The 19,824-nt window shown below is 52.6% G+C and overlaps 1 pseudogene; it reads left to right on the top strand.

The window, feature by feature from the left end:
* Positions 1-11,865: 11,865 nt before the first annotated feature.
* Positions 11,866-16,289, top strand: LOC109730303 (large ribosomal subunit protein uL18 pseudogene; annotated as a pseudogene).
* The last annotated feature ends 3,535 nt before the right edge of the window (positions 16,290-19,824 follow it).

Below are 19,824 nucleotides of genomic sequence, written 5' to 3'. Positions count from 1 at the left end.
ACGAATACTTGGCGCTGTGTGAGGGAGCCAAGATCCACAATGGGCACAGGGCTAGGCCCAACCACATCCCCTGCCGGCCAGGAGACATTCTGACCTAGGAGCTCTCACAGGTCACTCCAAGGCCACCTTCTCCACCAGGTCTAAGGCGACCAGTGTCCCATGGGACTGCAGAGGAGAGCAAAGAGTCTTGAGAAACTGTGAGCCCATGACAGTGGGTATGAGCACCTGGCACTTCTCACTCTGGAATCCCTCAGGGCCTAAGGCATGGGGAGGTCAGACAGCACTAGACCCAAGTGCCACCTCTAAGACATGGATTTTTGTTGTGCGGAGCCCAGGTCCACATCCACACGTCTCCCACCAGGAGGCTTGCCATGCAAAGCACGTAGAGGTGTGGGTGCTTCTGCGGACTTGTGTGTGCTAAGCCAGACCAAAAGGAGGCAGAAGTGTTCCATCATCTTCCCCCTGAATGGTGTCCATCCTCATGGAAAAATTGACTGTGTTGGGGCATATTACAGAGAGGAATAACCCCCACACGTGCGCAAAGATCACACCATCCAGGACCACAGCTCTGTAGATGACAAAAGGAAAACAGGAGGGACTCGGTACAGCTACCCTCACGGCCTCCCTGTCCACCTCCCCAACTTGACCCAAAAAATACAGTAAAAGATTCCCTCTCATTCACTTTCCCTCTGCCCTCCCCATGTCTCTCTGTCTCTCTCTGCCTATCTTCCCAGTCATCCTTTTTCTTTCTCTCTCTCTCTCATTAGGAATTCTCCCTCTCTCCCATGCCTCACTTGCACCGTGTGTGCCTATTAGCCTGTGCTGTGAGTGTGTGTGTGTGTGTAAGTGTCTGTGTGTGGGCGTGCAAGCACTTCCTGCTGCAGTGTCCTACAGGACCACTCGTCTACGTATTGCCCCCAAAACAGAACAGGTTTCATGGAAGTGATTAGAAATCGTTCCACTAGACCCAGTGGCGTCAACGCAAACATAATGGAGCCGAAGCCCCAGGCCGCCACCTTCACAGATGGCTGCTGCTGCCTCCAACACCAGCGACCCCCTGAAGAGCCCCTCTCAGATCCCCAAAGCCAGGGCCAACCAAGTCACACTTGGACGCTATCCTCTTGGTCCCGGGATATCTGGCCCATGCGCCACAGCCAAACTGTGCCTGTCGGGTTTCGTGGCAGTCCACCTGGACTCGGGCACAGAGAAGCACACGTCTTGGCAGCTACCTCTCTTGTTTAGAGTAGGCCGGAAGGCAAGACTTGCCTTGGGGATCTTTTCTCCTTTTGTCACTGCTGAGAAGATGCCCTGCTCCTCAGTAGTCAGCCCTCAGAGGCCCAACACCTCACTCTACCTTCATTGCCCTCCTCCCTTGAGAATCAAGACCTCTCACCTGTGACCTCAGGAGGGTCCCCTGGTCCCCTGCCACAATTCAATTCTGCAAGTCAAGGCGGGGCTGAGGGACACCAGCTTAGACAGGTGCCTCACTTCCCTTGCAAGACCCCTTCTCAAAGATCTCCAGGGTGCGTGGGAAAACACGCCAAAGTGGGCCGTGCCTCTGCCTTTCCAGATGGGTCCTGCCAGGGGATACGTCTTCCAAGATCTGGCCCCACAAGCCAAGGTGGGCCCAGCCGCATGTCGCCCCTGAGGCCTACGGGAGGGGACGCAGAGCGGCACCAGGGCAGAGGCACCAGGGCCCACCACCATTTGCTATGCTGCCTGAGCCTGCCTTGCCTATGCCAAGTGCCACACAGAAGTCACTCGTCGGGCCAAACCCAACGGCTCCGTCCTTCTGGACGCTCTCGGCTTCCTTTCCTTCAGCACGCTCTCGGCTTCCTTTCCTTCAGCAGGCCCAGCGGGACTCCCTTCTGCCCTGTGGAAACCCAGAACTTCCCTTGTCCAAAGCTTGCCGCCGTAGCCACTTGTCCTCTATTAATGACAGAGCAAAGACCCGAGTACCCCCAGAGCACACAGTGCAAGGCCCCGAGCCACAGATGTCCACTGAGGGACGGGCACAGCTCCAAGACAATGGCCGCTGGCTTGGGACATGCACACGACAGGGAGAGGGAGCAGGGTGGCACCACAGGGCAAGTGGCTTGGGGCTGCTTTGCATCAATGGTCACCTCAAAGGCCAGCTCCGGTACGGGGCCCAGCCACATGAAACCGGGCCTAACCAGGGCCTGGCCTGCCCATGGGCCTTCTTCCCTGGCCTGAGAAGGAACGTCTCAGCCCTGGCTGCCATGGCCGCCAATGGCTGGTGAAACCTTGGGCTGGGAGCAGTCCTTCACACGGGTGTACCATGGACAAAGGGCCACCTAGGCCCTACCACTCTTTGCTCCTAAGGGAAAGGGCACCTGACAAACTGCCCACAGCCCTGGGTCCCGAGCTTGTACCCCTGAGCCCCGGATCCCCAGTGCAGGCTCTCGCTAGTCCCGCCCAGACATGGCCGCCACCAGGCTCCTCAGCAGGGACTTCCTGTACAGCCCACCAGGCGGATGGCTGTCCACCTCGGCATGCCGCCTGGCTGTAGTGACTTCACAGCCCAACACGCCATGGGCCACCATTCCCAGAGGCCTCCAGAGAGCTCTGATCTGTCGGGGGTCCCGTCCCCTGTCCCTGCTGGACCCCGACTGCACTCCCAAGCCCCTCCTCCCCAGGAAACCCCAGGCCTGCCTTCGCGGGAGCGCCAAAACTAGTTCCTCTGGATGGCACTGTTGCACCACAAATGCCTATCTGCACTTCCCCCAGGTCCACTCCCTCCGCCCTCGGCAAAGAAAAAAACGCCAACCACTGTCCAATCTGGCTCCAACATGGCGGAGGAGGAGCCATGTGGAGGAGGAGCCATCCCACTGCCCTGAATCTGGCCTCACTTTGGCCCCCTTCACCTGCATTCTTGACCAAAAGTGAAGCGTCAACCTACAGCCCCCCTAGCAACGTACCAGAACCTACCCAATGCCAACCTAAGCCATGACCACTGGGGCTGTCTCAGAGTCAAGATCCACACTGGGCACAGAGCTGGTCCCAACCCCAGCCCCTGTCGCCCATGACACATTTTGACGTGGGCACTCCCACAGGTCAGTCCAACGCCATCTTCACAACCTGGTCTTCGGCGACCAGTGTCCCACGGGCCTGTGCAGTGGAGCAAAGAGTCACAAGAAACTGTGAGTCCCTGACAGCAGGCATGAGCACCGGGCCCTTCTCACTCTGGAAACCCCCAGGGCCTCAGGCATGGCGAGGTCAGACAGCACTAGACCCAGGTGCCATCCCCAAGACACCCGTTTTCCTCACGGGGAGCCCAGGTCCACCTCTGCATGTCTCCCACCTGGAGGCTTGCCGTGCAAAGCATGTAGAGGTGTGCATTCTCCTGGGGACTCCTGTGTGCTACCTGAAATTAGGATGAGGATGAGGATGGGGACCAGAACGAGGGCAGAAGTGTTGCATTGTCTTCCCCCTAAATGGCTGTCCATCCTCGTGGACAAATTACTTGCACAGTGTCGGCACATATGATAAGAGAGCAATAACCCTCTCTTGGCTTCCTACGCTTCAGCAGGCGCAGTGGGCTGCTCTTCCTGCCCTGTGGAAACTCAGAGCCTCCCTTGTCCAAAGCTTGCTGCCATAGCCATTTGGCCTCTCCTGATGAGAGAGCAGAGACCCGCGTACCCCCAGAGCACACAAGCGCGGACCATGCAAGGCCCCGAGCCACAGATGACCACTGGGGGATGGGCACAGCTCCAAGACAATGGCCGCAGGCTCAGGATATCCACACGACAGGGAGAGAGAACAGGGTGGCACCACAGGGCAAGTGGCTTGGGACTGGCTTTGTATCAGTGGTCGCCTGAAGGCCAGCCTGGGTACAAGGCCCCTCGGCATACCATAAGGCCTGGCCTGGGTCTGGGCCGCCCATCTGCCTTCTTCCGGGGCCTGAAAAGGAAAGCCCCAGCCCTAACCACCAAGGCAGCCAACGGGCTGGTGAAATCCTGGGGTGGGAACAGTCCTTCACAGGGGTGCACCATGAACAAGGGGCCACCTAGGCCAGACCGCCCCTTGCTCCTAAGGGAAAGGGCACCTGACAAACTGCCCACAGCCCTGGGTCCCGAGCTTGCAGCCCAGATACCCGGATCCTCAGTGCAGGCTCCCGCTAGTCCCGCCCAGACATGGCCGCCACCAGGCTCCTCAGCAGGGACTTCCTGTACAGCCCGCCAGGCGGATGGCTGTCCACCTCGGCATGCCGCCTGGCTGTAGTGACTTCACAGCCCAACACGCCATGGGCCACCATTCCCAGAGGCCTCCAGAGAGCTCTGATCTGTCGGGGGTCCCGTCCCCTGTCCCTGCTGGACCCCGACTGCACTCCCAAGCCCCTCCTCCCCAGGAAACCCCAGGCCTGCCTTCGCGGGAGCGCCAAAACTAGTTCCTCTGGATGGCACTGTTGCACCACAAATGCCTATCTGCACTTCCCCCAGGTCCACTCCCTCCGCCCTCGGCAAAGAAAAAAAACGCCAACCACTGTCCAATCTGGCTCCAACATGGCGGATGGTGCCATCTCGCCCATGTGGAGGAGGAGCCGTCCCACTGCCCTGAATCTGGCCTCACTTAGGCCCCCTTTGCCTGAATTCCTGACCAAAAAGGAAGCATCAACCTACAGCCCCCTAGCAACACACCGGAACCTACCCAATGTTCACCTATGCCGTGACCACTGGGGGCAGCCTGAGGGCCAAGATCCACACTGGGTACAGGGCTGGTCCCAACCCCAGCCCCTGCTGGCCAGGAGACATTCTGATGTGGGAGCTCTCACAGGTCAGTCCAAGGCCACTTTCACCACCAGGTCGAGGGCGACCACGGGACCGTGCAGGGGAGTAAAGAGTCTCAAGAGGCCGGGCGCTGTGGCTCACGCCTGTAATCCTAGCTCTTGGGAGGCCGAGGCGGGCGGATTGCTCAAGGTCAGGAGTTCAAAACCAGCCTGAGCAAGAGCGAGACCCCGTCTCTACTATAAATAGAAAGAAATTAATTGGCCAACTGACATATATATAAAAAATTAGCCGGGCATGGTGGCGCATGCCTGTAGTCCCAGCTACTCGGGAGGCTGAGGCAGAAGGATCACTCAAGCCCAGGAGATTGAGGTTGCTGTGAGCTAGGCTAACGCCACGGCACTCACTCTAGCCTGGGCAACAAAGTGAGACTCTGTCTCAAAAAAAAAAAAAAAAAAAAGAGTCTCAAGAAACTGTGAGCCCCTGACAGCGGGCATGACCACCGGACCCTTCTCACTCTGGAAACTCTCTTGGTCTCAGGGGTGGCAACGTCAGACAACACCAGACCCGGGTGCCACCCCTAAGACACCCGTTTTCCTCACGGGGAACCCAGGTCCACCTACACATGTCTCCCACCAGGAGGCCTGTCATGCAAAGCACATAGAGGTGTGGGTGCTTCTGCGGACTTGTGTGTGTTATGCCAGACCAGGACAAGGCAGAAGTGTTGCATCATCTTCCCCCTAAATGGGTGTACATTCTTGCAGAAAAATTGACCATGTCAGGGAATATTATAGAGAGGAATAACCCCTACATGTGCACAAAGATCACATCTCCAGGAGCACAGCTCTGTAGACGAGACAAGGGAAACAGGAGGGACTCGGTACAGCTTCCCTCATGGCCTCCCTCTCCACTTCCCCAACTTGACCCGAAAAAATGTCAGTGAAGAATTGCATCAAACTCACTTTCCGTCTCCCCTTACCATGTCTCTCTCTCTCTGCCTATCTTCCCAGTCATCCTTTTTCTTTCTCTCTCATTAGGAATTCTCTCTCTCTCCCCCATACCCCACTCACACCGTGTGTGCATATCAGCCTGTGGGGTGTGTTTGTGTGTCTGTGTGGGCCTGCGAGCACCTCCTACTCTCTCCAGGACTACTCGTCTAGGTATTGCCCCCAACACAGGACAGGTTTCATGGAAGAGGTTAGAAATAGTTCCACTAGACCAAGAGGCGTCAACGCAAACATAATGGAGCCCAAGCCCCAGGCTGCCACCTCCACAAATGGCTGCTGCTGCCTCCGCTACTTCCGACCCCCTGAAGAGTTCCTCCCAGATCCCCAAAGCCAGGGCCAATGAAGTCAAACTCTGATGCTGTCCTCTTGGTCCCAGGATGTCAGGCCCATGCACCAGAGCCAAACTGTGCCTGTCGGGTTTCATGGCAGTCCACCTGGACTCGGGCACAGACAAGCACAATGTCTGTCTTGGCGCCTACCTCTCTGCCTACAGGAGGCGGGAAGGGAGGACTCGCCTGGCGGATCTTTTCTCCTTTTGTCACTGCCGAGAAGACGCTCTGCTCCTCAGCAGTCAGCCCCCAGAGGCCCAACACCTCGCTCTACCTTCATTACCCTCCTCCCTTGAGAAACAAGACCTCCCACCTATGACCTCGGGAGGGTCCCTTGGTCCCCTGCCACACTTCCATTCTGCAAGGCAAGGCGGGGCTGAGGGACACTGGCTTAGGCTCCTCACTTCCCTTGCCAGACTCCTTCTTAAAGATCTCAGGCCCGCAGGAAAACACGCCCCAGTGGCCCAGGCCTCTGCCTTTCCAGATGGGTCCTGCCAGGGGATACGTCCTCCAAGCTCTGGCCCTGCAAGCCAAGGTTGGTACCGCCTGATGCTGTCCCCGAGGCCCATGGGAGGGGACACAGAGCAACACCAAGGCAGAGGCGCCAGGGCCCACCACCATTCGCTATGGTGCCTGAGCCTGCCCTGCCTGTGCCTTCTGCCATGCAGCAGTCCCTCGCTGGGCCAAACCCAAAGGCTCCGTCCTTCTGGACGCTCTTGGCTTCCTTTCCTTCAGCAGGCCCAGCGGGACTCCTTTCCTACACCATGGAAATCCAGAGCCTCCCTTGTGCAAAGCTTGCCACCGTAGCCATTTGTTCTCTCCTGATGACAGAGCAAAGATCCCCATCTGCCTTCTTCCCCGGCCTGAAAAGGAATGTCTCAGCCCTGGCCACCACAGCCACCAACAGCTGGTGAAACCTTGGGCTGGGAGTAGTCCTTCACAGGCTGCACTATGCACAAGGGGCCGCCTAGTCCGTACCATCCCTTGCTACTAAGGGCAGGGGCACCGGGCAAGCTGTCCACAGCCCTGTGTCCCTCTTATGGTACGGAGTGCTAGAAAGACCACCTAATGACCGAATTGAGCCAAATTGAGTCTTTATTAACTGGCCAGCCAGTATTCCTGGCTTGCAAAGATGCAGGTACAGAGAGCAGTGCTAAGCAGGAAAAGCGGGGAGATTTTATTCTATTTTACGTTGCAGGTCACGTGACCATAGGCATACAAGTTGGAACATTATTGCATCATACTTTCCTTAGCTGTGGGGTCCAGGAACAGTCTCAGATCACCTGGTCTGATAACCATCTTTAACCACTTTGGTATGGTACTCACCGGCTGCGAAACCTTGCCCATAGCCGGCACTCATAGTCTGTTTTGCTCTTGTGTGATGAGGAAAGCTTTAAAGCACTGAAAGCTTATTTTACTTTATAGGCAGCTTTACTTGTAATGTAAATCAGAATAGGTAACATATACATATATGTTTTTATTATGTTATTTTTAAATGTTCACAATTTTATTTTGATAAAAGAAAAATTAGAATTAATTCTAATAAAAGCTATGAAAGTAAAAGCTTTTGGCTGTCGACTAAAGTCGACGCTCGGTCATATCAAGGCTGTCGGCTAAAGTCGGTGCTCGTACCGAAGTGGTTAAGCAAGCGGTTTACAGAAGCAGATCACATCAGTTAACTCAGAGTACATTCTTCTATAGATTAAGTAAGCATAGTAAAATTTTAGCTACATGCAGGTTTGGCAGGGAAGGGAATCAAGTTAATTGCTTTGTTTTTTCTTTTACAAGGTACAGATTTTCTATTAATGGTAAAGTTACAAAGTACAAGGTTCCCATCATGGAGACAAGAGTCTACAGGCAGCCATGTTAGGCCTTAACATTCCCCACTGGTTTTCAGCAGAAATCAAATCCTTGATTCATCATTACAAATGTGATGATAATGGGTGCAAAGCACCATCAATTTTACACTCTGAATTCGTTGTCTTACGTAAGATAGACAGTTTAGAATACAGGCGCCAACTAGCAAGGCCAATACAATAGGAAGAAAATTAATGGCCCTGCCAGAGCCGACAGAAGTGTATTCAACCAAGGGACCAGGAGAAAAGGTTTTCATGGCAGTTATTGCTATCTTTACGCTGTTCCTCTCTTTCTCTCAAGTCTATTCCGTATTTTGGAGAGGCTATTTTTGATGTGCGTGTGGTGGTTCCAGTGATGCTTTCCAGCAACTTTTAGGGATCCATTCCACCTGGCTTCTAAGGTAGCTGGTTGCAGTTTCTTTACCCAGACAACGTCTCCAGGCTGCACCTTGAATGAGGCTTTTTCAGGAGGAAGATTAGTTGGTCCAGGTTGAGCAGCCTTTACAACAGGGGTCCTCAAACTTTTTAAACGGGGCCAGTTCACTGTCCCTCAGACCATTGGAGGGCCCGACTATAGTTTAAAAAAAATATGAACGAATTCCTATGCACACTGCATATATCTTATTTTGAAGTAAAAAAAACAAACGGGCAGAAACACCTACATGTGGCCCACGGGCCATAGTTTGAGGACGCCTGCTTTTACAAGATCTTGGGTTTTCTTGGCACCAAACTTTAAAGCTTGTAATGACTTAAGACGGGAAAAGTTATCTAATTCCCCCAGTTTGTCTTCCCCTAGCTTGGGGATTAGCCAGGCGGATGACCAAACATAACTTCATATGGGGTTACACATTTAACATAAGGAATACATCTGGGTCGCAACAAAGCAAAGGAGAGGAGGCTCACCCAGTCTTCGCCAGTCTCTATCCTTAATTTACTTAACGTTTCCTTTAAAGTCCTATTCATTCTTTCTACTTGCCCTGAACTCTGGGGTCTATAAGCACAGTGTAGCTTCCACTTAAGTTCCAATATCTCAGCTAACAATTGAGTTGTCTTAGCGATAAACGCCGGGCCATTGTCGGACCCCAATGTTAGCGGGAGGCCAAATCTGGGGACAATTTCAGTCACTAACTTCTTTACAACTACCTGTGCTGTCTCAGACTTTGTAGGAAAAGCTTCTGCCCATCCAAAAAAGTGTCAACAAATACAAGCAAGTAACAGTACCCATTATTTGCCTGGTTTAACTTCTGTAAAATCCACTTCCCACTGTTCTCCCAGGGCTTGTCCCCTTAATCTGGTTCCGTGGGAAGGATTAGTCACTTTACCTGGGTTGACTTGTCCACAGGCAAGATATCTTCTTGTTACCTGCTCGGCCATCTGGTGGAGCCGGGGAATGTAATAGTCCCTCTGGAGAAGTTCAGCCAACTTGGTGCTGCCAAGGTGGGTGCTCTGATGTATTTGTCTGATTAGGTCTCATCCCAGGTGCTCACGGACTAAGACCCTATTGTCCGGAAGGATTTTCCAACCTTCTGAATCAGTTCTAGTTTTTAGGGCTTTTCCTATTTTAACCTCTTCTTCAGTGTAGCTCAGAGAATTTGGCAGGAGTCGTTCTGGCAGAACAGGGAGAATCTGGAGAGGCCCCACTGGTTTTTGTGCGACTTCCTTAGCTGTCGTGCCGACAAAAGCATTTCCTCTTGCCACAGGGGAGTCAGTAGTTTGATGTCCCTTGCAATGGATGATGGCCACCTTTTTTGGTAACCAGATGGCCTCTAATAGAGCAGTTTATTTTTTATCTCCTTGCCCCCTGAGGTTAAGAGGCCCCACTCTTGGTAGAGTACCCCACGTACATGTGCTGTTGCAAATGCGTATCTACTGTCTGTGTAGATGTTGACAGTCTTATTTTTTCCCCACCTGGGGGCTTGGGTTAGGGTTATGAATTCCACCTTTTGGGCTGAGGTCCCATGCCCCAAGGCTTGTGCCCAAATAACCCAGTTAGCAGTTACTACAGCCGCCCTTGCATACCTAACACCTTCAGACATGTAGCTGCTACCGTCCATGTACAGTATGGCTTGAGATGATCAGTGAGATCTGTCCTTAGGTTAGTAAGGGACTCCAGTATCTCATGGCAGTTATGCAGTGGCTCTGACGACACGTCATCTGGAAGCAGGGTGGCAGGGTTAAAGGAGGCTGTCTTTAAGAAGTGAATCCTGGGGGAACCTAGCAACAGCACTTGGTACTGGGTTATAACGCAAGTTGGAAAGCCATCTTTTAGGCAGGCTTTTTAGTAGAGCCTCTACCGAGTGGGGGGCAATTATACACAAGTCCTGCCCCAAAGTGACCTTGGAGGCTTCCTTTGCCAGGACGCCGTAGCAATGGGCCACATGTTTAGAGTTACCTTGGGCTCCTGGGGTCTTATTGGGAGGGAGCCCCAGCCCTGTCAGTCTGCGTCTTCCATAAGGACTGGTACAAGCTTAGCCACCTCCTGCTTTCTATGAGGACATTTATTTTTCCAGTGATCATATCCTTTGCAGTAGGCACACTGGTCATGGCCTAAGCTGGCCTTACTCCTTCTGATATCCCAATATGATCTGTTGGGCCTCTTGCCTTTTTCAGTTTTATATTTTTTTTGTTTCACCATAGTGGATATGAGAATTTTGGCCGTCCTTTTAGACTGGGCAGTCCCAGGATCCTCTCTGTTGTTATAAATCTTCTGGGTAATTTCTACTAACTCAGACAGCATTTTTCCCTCAAATCCTTCTAATTTCTGCAGCTTTCACCTAATATCTGGGGCCGACTGAGTGGCAAAGGCACTGTTAATGGCACGTCTATTTTCTGGTGCCTCTGGGTCTATGGGGGTATACAGGCGATAAGCTTCAAAGAGGCGTTCTAAAAATGCCGCCAGGGACTCATTAAGTCCCTGAACTGTTTCGCTTACCTTAGATAGATTAGTTGGCTTTTTAGCTGCAGCCCATATGCCCCCCGAATTGAGTCTGGCGATACCGATCAAGAGCCTCCTTACCTTGCTCCTCATTAGGATCCCAGTCCAGATGCATGGAAGGGAAAACATGTTGTACGCATCCTGGGTCTGTAGTGGGTTGCCCGCCAGGGCCAGGGATGGTCTTTACAGCCTCCCTTCAGATACATTCCCTTTCCTCAGAAGTAAAAGAGTCTGAAGAAGCTGTTGACAGTCCTCCCAAGTTGGCTGGTGGGTAAAGAAAAATAGTCTCCAGAAGAGATATTAATCCCTGAGGCTTTTAGAGAAACAGATTTCAGATTTAAAAATCAAAACCTCTTGTAATTTTACTAAGAGCAGATTAATACTTTAAGAAAACTTTGTTGTTTTAACATAGGAAACTGAATTTTCAATTTTGTATTAGTGTATTTTTTTTTTTGAGACAGAGTCTCACTTTGTTGCCCAGGCTAGAGTGAGTGCCATGGCGTCAGCCTGGCTCACAGCAACCTCAAACTCCTGGGCTCAAGTAATCCTCCTGCCTCAGCCTCCCAAGTAGCTGGAACTACAGGCATGCACCACCATGCCCGGCTAATTTTTTTTTCTATATATATTAGTTGGCCAATTAATTTCTTTCTATTTATAGTAGACGGGGTCTCGTTCTTGCTCAGGCTGGTTTCGAACTCCTGACCTCGAGCAATCCGCCCGCCTCGGCCTCCCAGAGTGCCAGGATTATAGGCGTGAGCCACCACACCCAGCCTGTGTTGGTGTATTTTTAATATCAAAGATCAATCTTTAGAAAGACACAAATACTTTCCATTTAATTATACTCAATCTGAGCACATACAATTGTTTTAAAATAAATTTATCTTTTTTTTTTTTTTTTTTGAGACAGAGTCTCGCTTTGTTGCCCAGGCTAGAGTGAGTGCCGTGGCGTCAGCCTAGCTCACAGCAACCTCAAACTCCTGGGCTCGAGTGATCCTTCTGCCTCAGCCTCCCGGGTAGCTGGGACTACAGGCATGCGCCACCATGCCCGGCTAATTTTTTTTTTATATATATATCAGTTGGCCAATTAATTTATTTCTATTTATAGTAGAGACGGGGTCTCGCTCTTGCTCAGGCTGGTTTTGAACTCCTGACCTTGAGCAATCCGCCCGCCTCGGCCTCCCAAGAGCTAGGATTACAGGCGTGAGCCACAGCGCCCGGCCTAAATTTATCTTTTATAAACCTTATTGTATCTTACTTAGACCTTTCATGACATACATAAACTTTTTGCTTTGTCCTATACTTTTTTCCTTAAATAACCAGTTTTTAGGACAAAAATTTGCCACATAATATTTTTTATACAACATAATACATATGCATATAGTTACGGTCTGGGTGCCCTGGGTTCCCAAAAATCACAGCCCATACTCAGTTGGTGAGGGTGACTTGGGTGCTGCCCTCCGGGGGTCAACCCACACCAAAGGTGGGCTACTCTTGCTCACAAAATTTCTGTAAATCAAAACCGTTAACAGTGAATGAGTCTGACCCGTCATTGGAAATCCAGAAAATTTTTCAAAAACATTCAATTGGTGAACAAGCAACACAAGACGTGGACTTGGTCTATTTTGACAAGAGGACATGAAAACACGGCTCCACAACATGTGCAAACACAGGCACAAACTGAAAACAAGACAATTGGCCGATATCACTTATTCTTCACATCCACCAATACAATTGTGACTTAAGGCGCAACAGGAAAGACAGTGATTGGGACAGATGTTAGAGAGCCACTCCAGGGACACTGAATAAAGCTTAAAGCCCAACAACAGGGCCAGCAAACCACACACGCTGGCAGTGAGATAGTAAGGCGGCCTGGTCATCTGACTGCAGCACAAAACCGAAATAACAAGAAAATGTAAGAGCAGAAGGGACTGCAGGTGTCACAGGCTGCCTGGTGAGGCAGGAACCATCTCAAGCCCTCCTGTTTACTAAAGCAGTTAAGACAATCCCTACAACAACAGGCAAATTGAAAGTCATGGATCCTTTAAGACAGGCCCAACGAACAAAAGAGGGCAAAGATCAGAATGAAAAGAAGCTGAGAGAAAATCAGAAATCAGGAAAATCAGGAACTGGACCCTGGGAGTTCAGCTGTGTCCAGCCTCCCAAAGGTGACAAGGGGCCCACAGACCAAAACAAGGAGTTCCAGGAAACATCTCAACTCTTGGAACTGGACCCTGGAAGTTTAGCTGCATCCAGTCTCCCACAGGTACTCAGAAGGGCCCACAGACAGTAGAACAGATCAGAAAAGAACTCAGCAGTGAGCAGAAGCAGAAGACTCATCCCGAAGTTTTTAGGAGCTTTTGAGACATCATTGACCTGTACGTGGTGTGGCCCTCCCTGAGGCTGAGAAAAACTTTTTCTCAGGAGCTCTCCCCTGGTTTAGGCACTCGACCCCGCACCACGTCTCCAAGCACCAGTGGTCATCAGGTGCCCTGTAACAGAGCAATCTCGCTGGGGCCTCCAAATGTTATGGTACGGAGTGCAAGAAAGACCACCTTAAAACCAAATTGAGGCAAATTGTGAGTCTTTATTAGCTGGCCAGCGACTACTTCTGCCCTGCAAAGATGCAGGCACAGAGAGTAGTGCTAACACGAAAAAGCAGGGAAATTTGGTACTATTCTAAGTTAGAGGTTACGTGACCTTAGGCACTCAAGTTGGAACATTATTGTGTCATATTTTCTATAGCTGTGGGGTCCAGAACCAGACTTGGACCACCATTTCCAATAACAATCTTTAAGCAAGCCGGTTTACAGAAGCAGATAGCATCAGTTAACTCAGAGTACATTCTTCTATAGATTAAGTGAGTATAGTAAAATTTTAACTACATACAGCTGGGCAGGGAAGGCAATCAAGTTAATTGCTTTGTTTTTCTTTTACAAGGTACAGATTTTCCATTAAGGGTAAAGTTACAAAATATAAGGTTCCCATCATGGAGATAAGAGTCTACAGGCCGCCATGTTAGGTCCTAAAGGTTCCAAGTTTTGCAGCCCTGAGCCCAAGCTCCCCGGTGCAGGCTCCCACTAGTCCCGCCCAGACATGGCCGCCACCAGGCTGCACAGCGCAGACTTCCTGTACAGACCCGCCAGGCGGCTGGCTGTCCACCTCGGCCTGCCGCCTGTCCCTGGTGCTTCCACAGCCCCACCTGCCATGGGCCACTCTTTCCCGAGGCCTCCAAAGAGCTCTGATCTGTCCGGGGTCCCGTCCCCTGTCCCTGCTGGACCCCGACTGCACACGCAAGCCACACTACCTCAGGAAACCCCAGGCCAGGCTTTGCAGGAGCGCCAAACAAGTTCCTCTGGGTGGCACTGTTGCACCACAAATACCTGCCTGCACTTCCCCCAAGTCCACTCCCTCCGCCCTTGGCTGAGGAAAAAACGCCAACCACTGTCCAATCAGGCTCCAACATGGCGGATGGCGCCATCTCGCCCACTTGGAGCAGGAGCCATCCCACTGCCCTGAGGCTGGCCTCACTTTGATCCCCTTCACCTGCCGTCCTCATAAGGGAAGAGTTCACCTGCAGTCCCCCTAGCAATGCACCAAAACCTACCCAATCCCAACCTACACCGTGAACACTGGGGGCTCCATGAGGGCCAAGATCCACACTGGGCACAGGGCTGGCTCCAACCCCAGCCCCTACCGGCCAGGAGACATTCTGACTTGGGAGCTCTCACAGAACAGTCCAAGGCCACCTTCACAACCAGGTCCAGGGCGACCAGTGGCCCACGGGACTGCACAAGGGAGAAAAGAGTCATGAGAAACTGAGCCCCTGACAGCGGGCGTGACCACCGGGCCCTTCTCACTCTGGCAACCCTCTGAGCCTCAGGCGTGGCAAGGTCAGACAGCACCAGACCCAAGTGCCACCCTCAAGACACCCATTTTAGTCTCACAGAGCCCAGGTCCACCTCCGCACATCTCCCACCAGGAGGCTTGCCGTGCAAAGCACATAGAGGTGTGTGTGTTTCTGCAGACTCGTGTGTGCTATGCTGGACAAGGATGAGGACAAGGACGAGACAAAAGTGTTGCATTGTCTTCCCCCTTAAATGGGTGTAAATCCTCTTGGACAAATTACTTTCACCGTGTTGGGACATATTACAGAGAGGAATAAGCCCCACACATGCGCAAAGAACACACTGTCCAAGGACACAGCTCTGTAGACAAGACAAGGTAAACATGAGGGACTTGGTACAGCCAGCTTCATAGCCTCCCTGGCCACCTCCACAACTTGACCCCCAAAATATCAGTGAATGACTAAACGCCAAAACTATCAGTGAAGGGGCTGCTGAGCCTGTGAGTCAGTGTGGAGCCGCGAAAGCTTGTCTCTATTCGGCAGGATGGGGTTTGTTAAAGTTGTCAAGAATAAGGCCTACTTTAAGAGATACCAAGTGAAATTCAGAAGACGACAAGAGAGTAAAACTTATTACTATGGTTGGAAATGTTTGGTGATACAAGATAAAAATAAGAACAACACACCCAAATACAGAATGATAGTTCATGTAATTAACAGTGATATCATTTGTCAGATTCCTTATGCCCGTGTAGAAGGGAATATGATAGTCTGTGCAGCTTACGCACACAAACTACCAAAATACGGTGTGAAGGTGGCCTGACAAATTATGCTGCAGCATATTTTACTGGTCTGCTGCTATCTCGCAGGCTTCTCAGTAGGTTTGGTATGGACAAGATCTATGAAGGCCAAGTGGAAGTGACAGGAGATGAATACAATGTGGAAAGCACTGACAACCAGCCTGGTGTTTTTACATGCTTTTTACATGCAGGCCTTGCCAGAACTACCACTGGCAATAAAGTTTTGGGGGCCCTGAAAGGAGCTGTGGATGAAGGCTTTTCTATTCCTCACAGTACCAAACGATTCCCTGGTTATAATTCTGAAAGCAAGGAATTTAATGCTGAAGTATATCAGAAGAACATCAAGGGTCAGAATGTTGCAGATTATATGCATTATCTAATGGAAGAAGATGAAGATGCTAGCAAGAAACAGTTCTCTCAACACACACACAAAAAAAGTTACTCCAGACATGAAAGAGGAGATGTATAAGAAAGCCCATGCTGCTATACGACATAATCCAGTCTATGAGAAGCAGCCCAAGAAAGAAGTTAAGAAGAGATGGAACCATCCCAAAATGTCCCTTGCCAGAAGAAAGATCGGGTATCTCAAAAGAAGCTAAGCTTCCTCAGAGCTCAGGAGCAGGCTTCTGAAAGCTAAACCAAACAGCAATTTTTTATGAGGATTTTTGAGATACAGATAATAAACTTATTGAATAGGCAGCAAATATATATATATATATATATATATATATCACTGAAGGATTCCCTCTCACCCACTTTACCTCTCACCTCCCCGTGTCTCTCTCTCTCCCCCCTAGCTTCCCAGTCATCCTTTTTCTTTCCCTTTCTCTCATTAGGAATTCTCTCCCTCGCTCTCCCATGCCCCACTATCACAGTGTGTGCCTCTGAGCCTCTGTGTATGTACGTGTGTGTGTGTCTGTATGCGCATGCAAGCATCTCCTGCTTTCTCCAGGACCACACGTCTGGGTATTGCCCCCAAACAGGACAGGTGTCATTGAAGGGGCTAGAAATCGTTCCACTAGACCAAGAGGCATCAACACAAAAATAATGGAGCCAAAGCCCCAGGCGGTGACCTCCATAGATGGCCGCTGTTGCCTCCACCACCACGGACACCCTGAAGAGCCCCTCCTAGATCCCCAAAGCCAGGGCCAGCCAAGTCAAACTTTGACACTGTTCTCTTGGTCCCAGGATGTCTGGCCCATGCACCACAGCCAAACTGTGCTTGTCAGGTTTCGTGGCAGACCACCTGGACTCAGGCCCAGAGAAGCACAACATCTGTCTTGGCGGCTACCTCTCTGCGTACAGGAGGTGGGAAGGCAGGACTCGCCTGGGGGATCTTTTCTCCTTTTGTCACTGCTGAGAAGATGCCCTGCTCCTCAGCAGTCAGCCCCCAGAGGCCCAACACCTCACTCTACCTTCATTGCCCTCCTCCCTTGAGAAACAAGACCTGCCACCTGTGACCTCGGGAGGGTCCCCTGGTCCCCTGCCATGCTTCCATTCTGCAAGGCAACGCCTGGCTGAGGGACACCGGCTCCAACAAGTGACTCTCTTCCCTCGGTAGACCGCTTCTCAAAGATCTCCAGGGTGCGCAGGAAAACACGCCCCAGTGGGCCGGGCCTCTGCCTTTCCAGATGGGTCCTGCAAGGGGATGTGTCCTCCAAGCTCCGGCCCTGCAAGCCAAAGTGGGTGCAACTGGATGCTGCCCCCACCACACGGGACGGGACACAGAGTGACACCAGGGCAGAGGCGCCAGGGCCCACCACCATTTGCTATGCTGCCTGAGCCTGCCCTGCCCGTGCCTTCTGCCACACAGCAGTCCCTCGCTGGGCCAAAACCAATGGCTCCGTCCTTCTGGACGCTCTCAGCTTGCTGCCCTTCAGCAGGCCCAGCAGGACTCCCTTCCTGCCCTGTGGAAACCCACAGCCTCCTTTGTCCACAGCTTGCCGCCATAGCCATTAGTCCTCTCCTGATGACAGAGCAAAGAGCTGCGTACCCCCAGAGCACACAAGCAAGGACGGTGCAAGGCCCTGAGCCACAGATGACCAGTCGTGGATTGGCACAGCTCCAAGACAATGGCCAGTGGCTTGGGACTTGCACACGACATGGATAGGGAACAGGGTGGCACCACAGGGCAGCTGGCTTGGGGCTGGCTTTGCCTCAGTGGTCACCTCAACAGCCAGCCTGGGTACGGGGCCTTTTCGCATGCCATAGGGCCTGGCCTGGGCCTGGGCCTGCCCATCTGCCTTCTTCCGGGGCCTAAGAAGTAACATCTCAGCCCTGGCCACCACGGCCGCCAATGGCTGGTGAAATCCTGGGCTGGGAGTAGTCCTTCACAGGGGTGCACCGTGGACAAAAGGCCACCTGGGCCGTACCACCCCTTGCTCCTAAGGGAAAGGGAACCCGGCAAGCTGCGCACAGCCCTGAGTCCCCAGTGCAGGCTCCCGCTAGTCCCGCCCAGACATGGCTGCCACCAGGCTCCGCAGCCGGGACTTCCTGTACAGCCCGCCAGGCGGCTGGCTGTCCACCTCGGCATGCCGCCTGTCCCTAGTGCTTCCACAGCCCCACCAGCCACGGGCCACCCTCCCCCGAGGCCTCCAGAGAGCTCCGACATGTACGGGGTCCGGACCCCTTGTCCCTACTGGACCCGACTGCACTGCTAAGCCACTCCTCCCCAGGAAACCCCAGGCCTGGCTTCGCGGGAGCGCAAAACAAGTTCCTCTGGATGGCACTGTTGCACCACAAATACCTGCCTGCACTTCCCCAGGTCCTCCCTCCGCCCTTTGTTGAGGAAAAAACGCCAACCACTGTCCAATCTAACTCCAACATGGCGGATGGCACCCTCTCGCCCATGGGGAGGAAGAGCCGTCCCACTGCCCTGAATCTGGTCTCACTCTGGTCCCCTTCACCTGCCTTCCTGACCAAAAGGGAAGAGTCCACCTGAAGTCTCCCTAGCAATCCACCGGAACCTACTCAATCCCCACCTACCGCGTGACCACTGGGGGCTGCCTGAGGGCCAAGATCTACACTGGGCACAGGGCTGGCCCAAACCTACCCCGTCAGCCAGGAGACATGCTGACGTGGGCACTCTCACAGGTCAGTCCAAGGCCACCTTCACAACCAAGTGGAGGGCAGCCAGTGTCCCACGGGACCGCGCAGGGGAGCAAAGAGTCTCGGGAAACTGTAAGCCCCTGACAGCGGGCATGACCAGCGGACCCTTCTCACTCTGGAAACCCTCAGGGTCTCAGGCGTGGGGAGGTCAGACAGCAGCAGACCCAGGTGCCACCCCCAAGATACCGTTTTCCTCATGCGGAGCCCAGGTCCGTCTCCCACCAGGAGGCTTGTCATGCAAAGCACATAGAGCTGTGTACGTTTCTGCGGACTCATGTGTGCTACGCCAGATGAGGACGAGGATAGGGACGAGGATGAGGCAAAAGTGTTGCATCATCTTCCCGCTAAATGGGTGTAAATACTCATGCACAAATTACTTTCACTGTGTTGTGGCATATTACAGAGAGAAATAACCCTCTCTTGGATTCCTACCCTTTAGCAGGCCCAGTGGGACACCCTTCTTGCCTAGTGGAAACACAGAGCCTCCCTTGTCCAAAGCTCACCATGGTAGCCATTGGTCCTCTCCCGATGACAGAGCAAAGACCTGCTTATCACCAAAGCACACAAGGGAGGACAGTGCAAGGCCCCGAGCCACAGATGACCACTGGTGGATGGGAACAGATCCAAGACAATGGCCGGTGGCTCAGGACATGCACACGACAGGGAGAGGGAACAGGGCGGCACCACAGGGCAAGTGGCTTGGGGCTGGCTTTGCATCAGTGGTCACCTCAAGGCCAGCCTGGGTACGGGGCCCCTCGCATGACATAGGCCTTGCCCGGGCAATGGGCCCGCCCATCTGCCTTCTTCTCTGGCCTGTTAAGGAATGTCTCAGCCCTGGCCACCATGGGCGCCAATGGCTGGTGAAACCCTGGGCTGGGAACAGTCCTTCACAGGGGTGCACCATGGACAAGGGGCCACTTAAGTGTCCCACCCCTTGCTCCTAAGGGAAGGGGCACCAGGCAAACTGCCCATAGCCCTGGATCCTGAGCTTTGAGCCTTGAGTCCTGGCTCCCAGTTGCAGGCTTCTGCTAATCCCACCCAGACATTTGCTGCCACCAGGCTCTGGAGCTGGGACTTCCTATACAGGACCTGTCACCCGTCTGGCTGTCCACCTCCCTATGTACTGCTGCCTATAATTCCACAGGGACATGTCCTCTAAGTTCCTATCTTATTCCTCTTGTTTGATATAGCCTTATTTTGCTT

The sequence above is a fragment of the Microcebus murinus genome, chromosome X (assembly GCF_040939455.1).
Source record: "Microcebus murinus isolate Inina chromosome X, M.murinus_Inina_mat1.0, whole genome shotgun sequence".
In the NCBI taxonomy this organism is placed as follows: Eukaryota; Metazoa; Chordata; class Mammalia; order Primates; family Cheirogaleidae; genus Microcebus; species Microcebus murinus.
Note: the sequence above shows the minus strand (reverse complement) of the source record. Positions and strands in the feature narration are given on the sequence as shown.